At 45.3% G+C, this 14,224-nt stretch overlaps 2 pseudogenes; one reads left to right on the top strand and one right to left on the bottom strand.

The window, feature by feature from the left end:
* Window positions 1-145: 145 nt before the first annotated feature.
* On the top strand, window positions 146-1,820 carry LOC136497152 (mevalonate kinase-like; annotated as a pseudogene).
* An 812-nt stretch (window positions 1,821-2,632) lies between these two features.
* Window positions 2,633-7,141, bottom strand: LOC136497146 (calcium-dependent protein kinase 13-like; annotated as a pseudogene).
* Window positions 7,142-14,224: the final 7,083 nt, after the last annotated feature.

Here is a 14,224-nt window from a genome sequence, read left to right as displayed (position 1 = left end):
GTAGATGCACTACTGACGGTACCGGCCACCTCGAGCTCCAGAGCCAAGGACGCCGCGAGGACAGGGATCGCGCGGCTCACACACCCTCCCAGTCCGTCCTCCAGTTCCGTTTTCTTTGGCCGCGGATCTCGTCGCCTTCGGTGCCATGGATGCAGTCGCCGGCACGGCGGGGTATCGGGGACCAGCGCTAGTGTGCGCCCGCGCGCCCGGCAAGATCATCCTCGCGGGCGAGCACGCCGTCGTCCACGGCTCCGCCGCCGTCGCCGCCGCCATCGATCTCTACACCAGGTCCTCCCTCCTCCTCCGCCCCACAGGTGCTCCCGCCCACCCTGGCTTCTTCGGTTCTTCGTTTTGTCGCGTCGCCGCCGCTGGTACCCTTCTCACAGCTCCTCTCTCCCGGTGCCACGCAGGAGAGGGTGGTGGCGCTGACTCCGGCGCGGTGGAGCTGTACCTCAGGGACTCGGGCCTCACCTTCTCGTGGCCGTGCTCACGCCTCCGCGGGGCGCTAGGCGAGGAGATCAGCGCCAACCCCGAGGTTCCGGCGCCGTGCTCCCCTGACCAACTGGCCACCATTGCCAGGCTCTTGGAGGACCAGGAGATCCCTGAGGCCAAGATCTGGCTCTCTGCCGGTCTGTCCGCTTTCCTTTTCCTCTACACCTCCATTTGGGGTTGGTTGCTTCTCCCTTCCCGTTTGCAGTCTGTGCTCACATCACGTTTTTTCACACATGTGGTTGTTCGCTGTGTTCTTGTGCAGATGCAGGCCTGGCAAGGCAGTGGTGACCTCGGACCTGCCCATGGGTGCAGGGCTCGGCTCGTCGTCGGCATTCTGTGTGTCCATGTCAGGGGCTCTATTGACGGCTGCTGGCGCAGTCAGTGTTGGAGCACACAGGGGTGCTGAGGGGTGGGAGGTGTTGGAGAAGGGTGATCTTGAGCTGGTCAACCAATGGGCGTTCCAAGGGGAAAAGATCATTCATGGCAAGCCTTCTGGCATCGACAATTCCGTCAGCACTTTCGGTATGCTATGAAATTGATGAGTTCTGAAACCTTTATTTAAAACTGGTAGTATTGAAATGCCTTTGCATTCAGGGTTGACCTCTAGTGGAATTCGTATTGAGGTTGTTCGCAATAACTTAATGGTTGATTGCTTAATGGCACCGCCACTCTTGTCGCAGTCAGGATTGCTTCTAGTTCACTTATTTATTTTTTCAAACAACTCCCCTAGTTTACTTATGGTATGATAGTTATATATGTTCTTGACTTGCACCTACTTATAGATGATGTATCTATGTATTGAAATGAGTAATTTAACCAAAGAAGTCTTGTACTCTTGTTAGTTTTAGGTCTAAGGCATGGAAACCTTTGCAAATGGGTGAACTTAAGTAATTTATTAATAATCATAAGATCATATGAATGTTAATTGCCTTCTTATCATTTCTCCTAAGTTTGTTTTGGTTCACTAAATCTTATGTTTGAAACTAGGGAAAATGATCAAATTCAAGAAGGGGGAACTGACAAACCTTGAGTCCAGGAACCCAGTCAAAATGCTTATTACTGACACAAGAGTTGGTAGGAACACAAAGGCCCTGGTTGCTGGTGTGTCTGAAAGAGCATCTAGGCATCCAGATGCTATGGCTTCTGTCTTCCATACAATGGCATCTTTTCCTTCATGGTTTTACAAAATAAACACCATACAACTTATGTGTGATTTCTGTTAATCTTTAACGTTTCAACTCAAAGCTTTTCAGAAATCTGGGTCTTGATATGCATTAATAAAGAATCTGACAGTATAGAAACTTCAGATTCAGAACTACAATGGCCTGTCTTGTACTCCCTCCGTTTGACATCGTAGTTCATTTTGGCTTTGTCCTAAGTCAAATTTCTTTAACTTGGAATGGAGTGTTCATTACTTAATAATATTTAGAATGATTCTGGGTTCCATTCCATCTAATAGACAAGTTTTTTTTGTGAATAAATCTATCAATGTGGAAGGACAGGAACTGTAGCTATTCAAATTTCTAAATATCCTTTGATTTCATCATATCTGAGTTTCTGTTCTGTATCTACTTAGAGAATAGTCCTGTAAGTTTTTCATCTGTCTGACCCTTCAATGGTATCTACTTAGAGAATAGTCCTGTAATTCCAAATTAGGGTAAAATCACAATTAGGCATAACAAACAGGGGCAAAATCGCATGGGCATTCATGTCCTTTTGTACAAAGTTTAACACCGTTAGGGGTGGATGACGGAGCAGGGGTAAACTGGTGCTTCGTGAACGGCACAGTAGGGGTAAATTCACAAAGTCAAAAAAATAGGGGCAAAATCACAATTTCGATACAAAACAAGGGTACAAACGCAAGAGCCCCTATCTTTTTTCGTCATTCCTTATCCATAATAATCTATAGATTCGCCCCAGCCTAAACAAAGGCGGCCAGACCGCCAGATCATGCTTACATCATGGCAAGCATCGGGAAAACAGTACATTAAGTACAGGTTCATACAAACGGAGCAACGCATTGCATTGAGATACAGCGTGCATCCAAGAATGGATGTCATCAATCAAGGGAGACCGGAGACAGACATGGCGAGCTAGTTCACTGAACATTAGTGTTTCTGAGACTCAAGGGGCAGCAGCATCATTTACAATTCGGGTTCATGCGTGACATGGACATCTTGTTATGCATTTCATGGAATCAACCACAAGAGTTCAATCAGAATCCCCAGAAAAACACATCCACACAGACACTTGACAACATCTTGAAAAAATGTAGAAGGTTTCGTAGGGCAGCAAGACAGAGGAAGTAGCTAAGCCACAAGCTGTACATCGTGTTAAGTCTCAGAATGCACCAGGTGCGTCCCTCATGCTGATATTCAAGCTGTTTCTCATTGTTCTTCGACCGACTCCCATATTGCCCTTGGTCATCATGGCAACAAACTCTCCATAGTCAATGCGGCCATCCTGGCAAAAAAAAAAAGAGCAAGGTTAGACTACACGTGTCAACGGCATTAACTTTGCTTCATTACTAACAGAACCATAACCATTGATTAATGAAAATTTTGCAGGTGAGGAAAGACCGCCCCATGGCGGCATACTGATTGAGAGAGAGCCACGAACTCCAGTTTCACCCCTATAGGGCTGCATCTACGAGGGCCAAACGACCACTGCCACTACCCCTATAGGCCCGCGTTGTTACCACTGGGTGGTGCTTTGCCACTATTTCTTGGGGTCACCAGAGAGGAGCGTTTTTTGGGGTGCTACCAGTGTTTGATCCCTTGCTGGCTGCGCCCACACTTAGGGAGATAACCTTACACTTGAAAGCATTGGCCACATTGATTGATTGAGCATCAAATGAACTATGTTGATCAATAAAATGTGTCCGTCCTTTCCTTATTGGCAAGTTGTACGTGTTTTCATTGCATCACACTACTTGCATTGGTTGTACATTTCATATAGGTTTAACGAAGGTGAGTAACAAATAAACAAGATATGCCATTTTATAACTTTTATGCATGTGGCCTAATTAAAGTAAGACTTACATTGTCCTGATCAGCTTCGTTGATGACATCATCAAGAAAAGCATCCGGCATGTTATGCTCTTTGCAAGCTTGCTGCAGTTCATCCACTGTGATGTAGCCACTACCATCTTTGTCGAAATATGAAAAGGCTGCCACGAGATGTTCCTCGCGCTCCAGCTTATTGAGATGCAAAGTTGCAGCAATGAATTCTATATAGTCAATTGTTCCACTGTTGTCAATATCAGCCTAAACGAAACAAAAAAACACGTAAGTTTTTTTGGTACAATGTGTTATAACTTCTCTTTTACAAAGCCTCCGGCATAAGAAGTGAGCCAAGTGTGATGCTCAATTTATCAGCCTCTAAATTAAATATGCATAGTTGCTAGACCACTGAAGTAAAAAAACACGCATACACGTCATGTAGCACATAAGCGCAGATTTATAAGACATAAAATGGTGGCTGCTTTAAGATGAGGAAATATTAGTTGTACCCCATGCTGTCTACTGCTCTCATCCTAATCATAAATATGTAATGAGAAATGGTCATACATAAGTTGAAATTGCAACAAGTAACTGATTGACTTTGTAGCCTAGATTCTTAATGAAGCCACATATTTATGATTCTTAATGTATAGCTTCAGGAAGGTCCCGGGTTCGAGTCGCGGTCTCCTCGCATTGCATAGGCGAGGGTAAGGCTTGCCACTAACACCCTTCCCCAGACCCCGCACGGAGCGGGAGCTCTCTACACGGGTACGCCCTTAATGTATAGCTTCAGGACCCAGGTCGTTGAAGCTAAAAATACAAACAAGCATACCAAAAGGTTTCAGCTAACTTACTGCTTCCATAAGGTCACGAATCTCAGTGTCCTTTAGTGTGGAGCCATATTTTCTCAATCCTTCTTTTAGCTCATCATAAGTAATTGCACCACTGTTGTCAGTGTCCATGGTCTGGAACATTTCCTTCAACCCCGCGATTTCCTCTTCTGATAGGCTCTCAGCTATTACCTATTAGAATGAACACATATAGTCAATTAGTTCAGCGTTGCACAAGCAAGCAATCTAAAATGTAACACAACTCCCCTGGTCGATACTAGGTAATAAGGGTCCAATCAAATAAGGAATATTAGCTAAAGAACTATTGGGGTGCTATCTTCTGAACCTGCGAATCAAAGTTCATATAAATCATGCCTAAAAGAACTGCACTTACTCGTAAAGCCATTTTCTTCAACTTATTCATTGCAGAGAATTGCTTAATGCGAGATAAGACAGCCGGATCCAGTGGACGGTCAGGAGCCACTCCATGATCACGAATCCATGGATGGCCTGTGCACAAGTTCAAGTGTCATCTTTTTATCCAACAATTGCAAATACATCAGGTGAATGGATGCATTGCGGTGTTAGAGAAATAACAAATCAATAGTATAAAGTGGTGAAAGAAACTTACATAGAACTTCGTGTGCTGTTAAGCGCTCGGCAGCACGAGGATTCAGCATTCGTCTTATAAGATCTTTGCACTATCAGATATGACGGGCCACGGATCAGAATCAAAATCAATGACACCTTTCAATACAGCATCAAATATTCCTTGTTGTGTTTCTGCATTGTAGTCATTAAAAATGTTAGCATGCGGTCAAAAGGATAAAGTTAAAGATCCTAAAGAACTTAAGAGCAAACATACCAAAATCTATATACCTGCCCAAAATGGAGGCACACCACTTAGTAGAATGTACAGAATGATACCAGCTGTCCATACATCAGCTTGCTGGTCCATAACTTTTCAGCAAAACTTCTGGAGCTACATAATATGGGCTACCAACAACATCGGTGAAAACTTGACCTGAAAGAACGAACAAGAAAGCGAAAAGTGTCAAGGATGCAGATAGCATGCCTAATTGGTTACAAGTTGGAGCGAAAAAGGTTCTGTGTACTATTGCACTATTATTAGAATAATAGGCAGCTTCCATCAGATCCAGTAATTCAACTGCCACCTAGCTAAGAAATGCACCCTGCTGAACTTGCATTTCGGGCCCTAGCAGGTTAGGGCACTAAACTCATTAATTAGTGTTTTGCCACTAACTCTTGAATGGCAAGTAGCAAGCTGCATTTATTTCCTGTGAAACTAAGCTATTGCAACGTTAGCTTTCATCACATAACAATCAATACCGACTATTTACTAGTACTTTTCAACCCCTTCTGTTGCCAAATTCAGTTGCATGATGACTCCAAAAAGCTGCTGTTACAGAATTTCACCTGCAATCATCCATTTCATTTCCTACGACTACGAACATGAATAAAACAGAGCTAACGCAAGCACAACTGTACGAGCTACCGATTAGTAACACATCCCGTGCACAAGTTTCAGCCGTGACTAAAACAGCACAATATGTCACAATGGGAAGAACTCAAAGAAGTTTGCGATTCTGCAGCAGCAGCTTACCAGGCTTGAAGAAGACAGAGAGTCCGAAATCGATGGCCTTGAGCGAGAGGTCATCGTCCTTGTTGGCGAGCAGGAAGTTCTCGGGCTTGAGGTCCCGGTGCATGACCCCGAGCGAGTGGCAGGCCTCGACGACCCCGACGATGATCCTGGTGAGCTCGGCGGCCTTGCGCTCGCTGTAGTGCCCGCGCTGTATGATCCGGTCGAAGAGCTCGCCTCCGGCGCAGAGCTCCATGACGATGTGGACGTAGACTGGTCCTCGTACGCGCCCTTGATAGCGACGACGTTCTTGTGGCCCGAGAGGTGGTGCATGATCTGGATCTCGCGGGCGGCACGTCGTCGATGTCCTCCTTGGTGATGAGCTTGCGCTTGGAGATGGTACTTGCAGGCGTAGTCGACACCCCGTGGCGAGCTCGGTGCAGAGGTAGGTGGTGCCGAACTGCCCCTGCCCGAGCTTCCTGCCGAGCGCGTAGAGGTCGCGGAGGTTGGGGTGGGGTGGCCGAGCACGGACCCGAGGTCGGGCGTCGCGCCCGCCCCGCCGCGCCTCATGGCTGCTGCGGCGGGCGGGCGCGGCCGGCGCCGGCGCGTGGGCGTCCGTGGTGGCGGGCGGCGTGGGCTGCTTCCTGGGCGAGTCGTCGGCGGCGACGGCGCTGCTGGCGCTGTACTCGGAGTCGTGGCGCTGCGACGCGGCGTGCTTGAAGCTGTGCAGGTACTTGGATCTAAGGGAGCCGCCGCATGCGTTGCCCATCAAACGACGGGGTGAAGCCGCCGCCCCTGGCGCATGAAGCTAGCTCCGGACGGTCGCCTTCGCCCTTCGCCCGCCTCGCCTCACGGAAACGCCAACGCCACAAACGGAATCTCTGATCTGGGTTGGGTCGGGGTCGGGGACCGGGGGGCGGGCGGGAGGAGAGGAACTGGGCGGGTGCTCGTGACTGGGCGAGGAGGGATTTAACGGGGACGACTAGGAGGGCAGCTCCAGCAACTGCTGCTGCCTCATGGCGGCTTCTCCTCCCTTGTCTTTCTCTCTCTCTGCAGCTCGGGTCACGTTTCGGGGAAAGCGAACGCACGCAGCAGCTGGTGCCGTCCGTGCGTTCGTCTGGATTGGTCCCGGTTTGGATTGGCCTCAGCCTGGCGGTCAGTGAGTGCGTGCGAGTGGCGACGGCGACACCGGCGACGCGAGCGATGCGTGCGGCCGCAGGGAAAGGAGCCGCTGTTTTGGTCGATGGATGTGTCCGGTCCGGTGCGCGCTTAATTAAATCGCGGCGTGGCATTTGGATTTTTGCGGGTGGGGGAAGGTGAGGCGAGGGTGAGACGAAGGTCGGCAGCGGCCTTCCTCTCCGTCCCCCGCCAGCGTTGCCTTGGTTTCGGCGACGGCGAGGAAGCGGACAGTACACTGGACTCGGGGTCGGGGTCGGGGCCGACCCAGCTGGGTGCGCGCTGGTGGGCTCCTCCGGGTTGAGAGGACTTTGGGGGCTGGGGCTGGCGGACGGACCCGCGCGCGGGGTGAGACGGGGGCATTCTTTGGATGGAAGCCTGGGTAGTTATCTGATAAAAAGTGTTGCCTAAAATTTATCTAAAATTTGATGAAATTTGTCTAGCCAGGCATGGTAGAAGATGTTGTGTTTAGTTGGAAGCTTATACATGGAATGCTAATAAAAGATATAATACCATTTTAAAACATACACGGTTTACTGTTAGAATGTACAAACAATAAATAAATAAAACCATCCACATATTTATCAATTAACAATATATTTGAAATTACAAATAAATTTAATAGTTTTCCTAGCTATTTAAAAAATGTCACAAGGAAAGATGTACGAGGAACAAAGATAATTATAATTACATTGTATACACGATGCTAGTGTAGGTTTATTAGTAGAGAACAGAAAAGAAGAACGTAATATGAGGTTTGTTGGTATACGTTTTTTTTGTGGAATTTCGTATACACAGTACCAACTAATACAAGAATAACAGTAAATAAGGCAACAAGTGATTAGACGGGTGATTAGTCTAGGTAAGCCAGCAGCTGCACCCCAGGCGACCGTTTTCGTGTGCCTGAGCCTGGAGGCCTAATGCCTGGAACAGACAGCTCACAGGGCTGCATCCAAATACCGCACAGGCAGCATTTAGTTCACGCTACAGGTCAGGCATCTCTACCCAGGTTTCGATCCAAACACACCCCAGAGAGGGGGGAGGTGCCGTTCGCGAGGCGCGAAAGCGCCCAACCGCCGGCGTCGTGTCTCCGTGCACGGGCGAGGCGTTTGAGGGGAACGTGCGTGCGTAGCCACGCGGCAGGTTTGGTGAGCCCGTGCCCGTGGGCCCGACCTCTTTCGCTGCTCGCTGGCAACATGGCAGCTTGTTCGGTTGGCTGGTTCGTATCGTTGCTGGTTCGTGAAAAAGTACTGCTGACTGGTTTGTGTGAGAGAAAAATACTGTTTTGGCTGGAAATTTACGATCATTTACGACGAGCCACAGCCAAACGAAGCGGCTGTGGGTTCTCTAGTGTAGGATAAGCGTGTCCGGTGTCCCCTACCTGTCGTGATGCACGCTCCTCCTTTTGGTTTGTTGCCATTGTTGGGAACGATTCGGAATCGAAGATGAGCGTAGCTAGATACTGTGAGGATATAACCGATAAAAGTGATTGGGGAAAGCAACCGCTGATCATTATATATATATATAGAGAGAGAGAGAGACACACACACAGTACAGTAAACTAGAAGGAGAAAGGATTTACTAGTTACACGATGACACGAGGAAGAGATGTTTCGTGTGCAAGAATTTGGACGTCTGACTTTGACCTCGTCGGGTGGGAGGAAGCTTTCTTCGGGAGTTTATCATGTGAGAGGATTCAGAGTTGACAAGTCATCAGATTCATCTGTTGCATCATCGCATCTATGGATGCAAAGCATTTTTTATCCGAAGAAAATCTGTACTGTACATAGATGTACTACCTGACACAAACGTCAATATGCTGACTTGACTTGTACGTTGACTGGCTGCCTTCGTTTTTCCCATTGCACAGGTTGGAACGCGGCGGTGAGTGGCTGTGTGACCTGTCAACCCGTGACCGCACCATTTCTAGGAGAATGTCTATCTTACCCTAAGGTAGTTTGGTGGCATAAGAAATTCATCCAAAGGTACAAGTGAATAGGGCAAAAGGATATATATCATACAAAAATTGAGTTCGAACCAAAACTCATCCAAGAAGAGGAAGCTGCCCCGTTTGGCCGGGCTCCTACACTGTAGCGACATGTAGCTGGAGCTACGGTAGCTATAAAAACGAGCTTCTCCGGTTCCGGTGGTGTTAATGAAAGAGGAAAGAAGAAGAGAGAAAAACGACTTCGGTGAATAATACAGCTACCGTGATTCATCAGCCGGAGCCGGAGCTGTCCATAGGCCCGGCCAAACCAGGCCTGGAGTCATGCCATGGGGGCCGCCAAGTGCTGTCGCGGGAGGCTGGGTGCCACAGCAGTCCGCCGCGGGATGCCAAGTCACACCGCATGCATGTTAGCCATGGACGCCGTGGATACGTCGAGTCGCCTCGCAGGAGGGAGATAGATGCTGCAGGGACAACCGTTTGTCGTACAGTGCCATTTGCATCGTGATGTAGAGTGAACTGAATGACATGGTGCTACCGGGAGCCTAAACATCACGCTCAACCGAGTTAATAACAGGTAGAGGCATGGTATGCTGATAGATGGTTGTAAATATACATATAATAACCAACAACGAACTATATTATTAGCCATACTCTTATCGAAGTTTGTGGTCTAGCCAAGAAAATTACTAGGGTTAGTCATTCTGACATTTGAGTAATGGAAATCAGGGGCGGATGCACAGCAGGTGCATGGGGTACAGTTGTACCCCAAAATTCCTGCAAAAATACTAAGGTACCGTTAGTTCCACTTCATTTTGTAAAATTTTTCAAGATTCTCCGTCACATTAAATCTTTGGACGTATGTATGAAGCATTAAATATAAATAAAAAATAAAACTAATTACACAGTTTAGACGAAATTCACGAGACGAATCTTTTAGCCTAATTAGACTATGATTGGACACTAATTGCCAAATAACAACGAAAGTGCTACAGTACCATTTCGCTAAAAATTTTGCAAACTAAACAAGGCCTAAGCACATACTCCGTATACTCTTTAGTCCATTATATATGTACTATGTAGCGTACCCGTGTGTTGCTATAGGACAACTAAATCTTTTATACTAAAAACACACGGATCGCACGATAAGATAAACAATACTGTTAAATTAAATATCGACGTCAAAGTGATATTTAATTCAAAAAACAAAGTTCATAAAATTAACACTGTCACGGAGAGCGCGACGTCGCATGCTCACAAATTCTATTGTATAGACTTTTTCGTAATACGACTAAGATAATATTTTATATCAGCAAAAGAATTCTACGATATCCATTTCTTTCATGCGCCAATAAATCCATGACTAAGTTCCGCTGTATCTCCATATAATCATGTACACACATGTTCGAGTATATATGCAAATAGGTTCGTGCCCGTGCGTTGCTACGGGGCAGCTAAACTTTTGTACCTAAAAACACACAGATCACACGATAAGATAACAATACTGTAAAAGTATATAACCGACGTTAAAGTGATAGTTAATCCAAAAAGCTAAGTTCGTGAAATTTATACAGTCACAGAGAGCGTGGCGTCGCGGCTCACAAACTCTACTGTGTAGATCTTTTCGTGATGTGGCTAATATCATTTTTTATACCAGCGGGAAGATGATTTTCGATATCCATTTCTTTTGTGCGCCAATAAATCCACGAATAAGTTCCACCACATCTCTATATCATCCTGTACACGGCGCTGGCAAGCGAATTAACCACAACTTATGTAATTAGTTTTATAATTAGCTCATGTTTAGTCCTCCTAATTGATATCTAAAAATTCAATTTGACAGGGACTAAAGTTTAGTCCTGGGATCCAAACACCCTTGACTGTCGACTCCTACTGGCTGCTCACTTGCACCACCATGCCTATGTGTCTGCACGTATATACTCTAATGCCAGAACATCTAAGATGGTCTTTATTGTCCACCCTTTAAAAATATAATAACTTTAAGGCTGCCATTTATGTATGTGGTAGGATTGGGATGCTTTGCACTGATCCATGAGGGTGTCTATGAGAGTCAAAAAAATTTATGCCATTATGATGTCTAAGCTTACCAATCAGACAGAGACGAACTTGGCTGTTAAAATATTTTCAACACTACTTTCATATACTCCCTCTGTCCCAAAATAGAATTCATTTTCGCTTCCCGAGAAGTTAACTTTTTTTTTAACTTCAACCAATTATATATAAAAGAATATTAATATTTATAATATATAATTAGTATCATTACATAGAACATTGAATATATTTTCATAATAAACTTATTTGGAGATATAAATGTTACACGTATTTTTTATAAACTTAGTCAAAGTTGAGAAAGTTTGACCTGCACGCATCCCATAACAACTTATATTTTGGGGTAGAGGAAGTATATGCTAATGGGAGTAGTCAAGTGAAAGTGATGATGAACACAACAATACTTTTATATTATATGCTAATAGGAGCATGAAAAAACGTAGGGGAATGAACCTATATACTAATGGTGGGAATATTCGTTTAGTAAATTACAGAAGGTTCAACAGTCTCACCATATATAACCTGCACATCTTTTATTTGGCACCACTGATGTTTCCTTCCATGCATGATTATTGTTTCCTTTCATGCATGATTATTGTTTTTTTTCATGCATAATTATTATTTCCTTCCATGCATGATTATCGTGGGATCGCAGGCGTGGACAGACGGACGAACCAAAATAAATATCGCACAAAAAATATCCACACTTTGTTCTTTTTAATTGTAGGAGATAATATATTGTTAAGTAGCAAGCCGAAGTGCTAGTTCATCCGACTGGGAAAAGAAAGTCTCATGCTTCCTTTTTGCATTGTTTCTTTTGAATCTAGTGATTTCCTTTGCTTTTTATGACAAGGAAAAAACGTATTAAACTTGTAAAGTTTTATATATCCTTAAGATTTGACGAGTACAAATCTGGTCTAACTTTCTTTGCAACTAAATATATTTGTTGTTGATGTTTGTAACAACACATGGTTCCAATAAGCAAAGAATCTTAGTGAGCTCCCTCTTAGATTTGTTGAGACAAACAAGCACAATCGCTTTAAACTTGTTTATTTGTTGCTTAAACTACTCGTGTTGAGAGAGTATTTTTTATCCTACCTATGGCTACTTCAAGTGTCGGAGTATTTTCAGCAATGAACCATGTGAAGACCAAGCCTTGAAACAAGATGGGTGATCAATATACTAATTGAATGATTTTTTTATCACATTTATTGAGCTCGTGACTTTTTTTTCTGATGTGCAATGAAGATGTCATTAAAAGCTTCCAAGAGTTGCGGAATGGCTTGTGAAGATTTAGTTTGTATTATAATAATTTATAAGAATTAGTTGCAAACCTGTAATGAAAACATATAACTTGTTCCATTTATATATCATTACAACTATTTTATTATTATTAGTGATCGAATTATATCATTTTATTAGTATCGATGAACTACATCACTTTAGTCTGTACCCCAACGATCAAAATCCTAAATCCGCCTCTGATAGAAATGTCACTGATGGAAATGTTAGGTCGGGCAAAGCTGTTCCCATGCTTTGAGGAAGTCCAACACGGAACGCCACACCACTGTATCCATGTTGCAGATATTTTACCTTGGGTTACAGAAACTTGTCGTTTATGGTAAGGTTTCGTCAAACCTTAACTAACAAAAACTATATGCATCTATAACTATTAGAATTAGAATTTTATTTTAGAAGCGTGTATGTTGCATGTGTCGATTTGAATTCAAGATACTTGAAAAGTCTACTGTGTTTAAATTATTTTAAGAATATATATTATAAAAATATGATACTAAAAAATACATGGTTCCACATTTATTTTGTATTTGGATCCAAATTTGGGCAATGAAAAACAAATTCTGATATATCCACGTTGGAAACAGTGCAGCATGTATATTCGTATTTATATTTTTTGCGGATATGAATTCAGATGATTATTATATATCCATCTCCACCCAGCTCGTAGTACTCACCTTTGCCGTCGCCTTGTTTCGTGTTTCGTCGTAGGACGGTAGGAGGAAAAGTCTAGCCGCGCCCTAGCTTGTTTCCTCCCCCACGGTGCTTTCGGCTGCTTCAAATCTTTCCATGATTACCGAGTCACTACGCCAAAAGAAATGTTGGGTCATTGCCGACACTGCAGCTTCTCCGTGCACCTGGCACCACCACACCACCAGTGCCCAACTTGGAGAACCTGCTCGTGCGCCCTTGGCAGATTCGAACCAAGACGTCTCGTCACTCTGGCGCACTCATCTCACGATTCACGAATACGCGGGTGATCATCCTTTGGGACCAACCGGTATATGCGATGCCGGCGTAAAGGGAAGAAGGGTCCCGCGCCCGCCGTCCTGGAAACGCTTCACGGTCACGAAACCGCGCGCGACGCAAGGAAGGGCGTTGGAAATGATACAAGAAGTTGACTCGAAAATCTGCCAGGACGCTCATCACGCTCGCTCGGGCTGGATCGACAACGATCCTTGGCACATGCGCAACCGCCCAACCGAACGGCAAGTGGCGCGGCTCATCCCTGATTGATCAGGGGTGCCCGGACGCGAGGCGACCCATCTGTCCCCGTATCTGGGTCCCCTGACTCCAAGCTGCGAAATGTTTTGTACCGTCGATAGCATCCCATGTGCGGGAAGCCGTTGAGGTCCGCGAACAAAAACTGCAATCGCAACTGACGAGTCGCTGTGGTGCATAAGAAATGTCTTTGCTACGCTGTAGTGCATCTTTCCAGTGAGTTTACCGTGTTCCCTTGATGGAAATTGGAATGGAATGAAGTGTAATTGTAACGACGGCATGCATGTGAATCACGATGATGAGGCGTTCCCTAGCACACGTCTCCTACCCAACGAGGGGGGATTAGAACTAAGGCCACTTAAAAGTCCACAAGCTGGCGTACACGGCTGCACGAGATAGAGACAGTAAAGTATAGGAATCCACGGAGCCCACAGTATATCCGGTCGTAGGTCAAGTGCTACAATCAATATTTCCAGGCCATAGCTCCGACCTGTTGGCTGTTGCTAAACGTCCTAATCCACCACGGTACCACCACCCAAACTCCCAAGTGGAGAAGATCATTCCAACGCTGAATAATCATGGCCACAAGCAA

The sequence above is a fragment of the Miscanthus floridulus genome, chromosome 12 (assembly GCF_019320115.1).
Source record: "Miscanthus floridulus cultivar M001 chromosome 12, ASM1932011v1, whole genome shotgun sequence".
NCBI classification, from domain to species: Eukaryota; Viridiplantae; Streptophyta; class Magnoliopsida; order Poales; family Poaceae; genus Miscanthus; species Miscanthus floridulus.
Note: the sequence above shows the minus strand (reverse complement) of the source record. Positions and strands in the feature narration are given on the sequence as shown.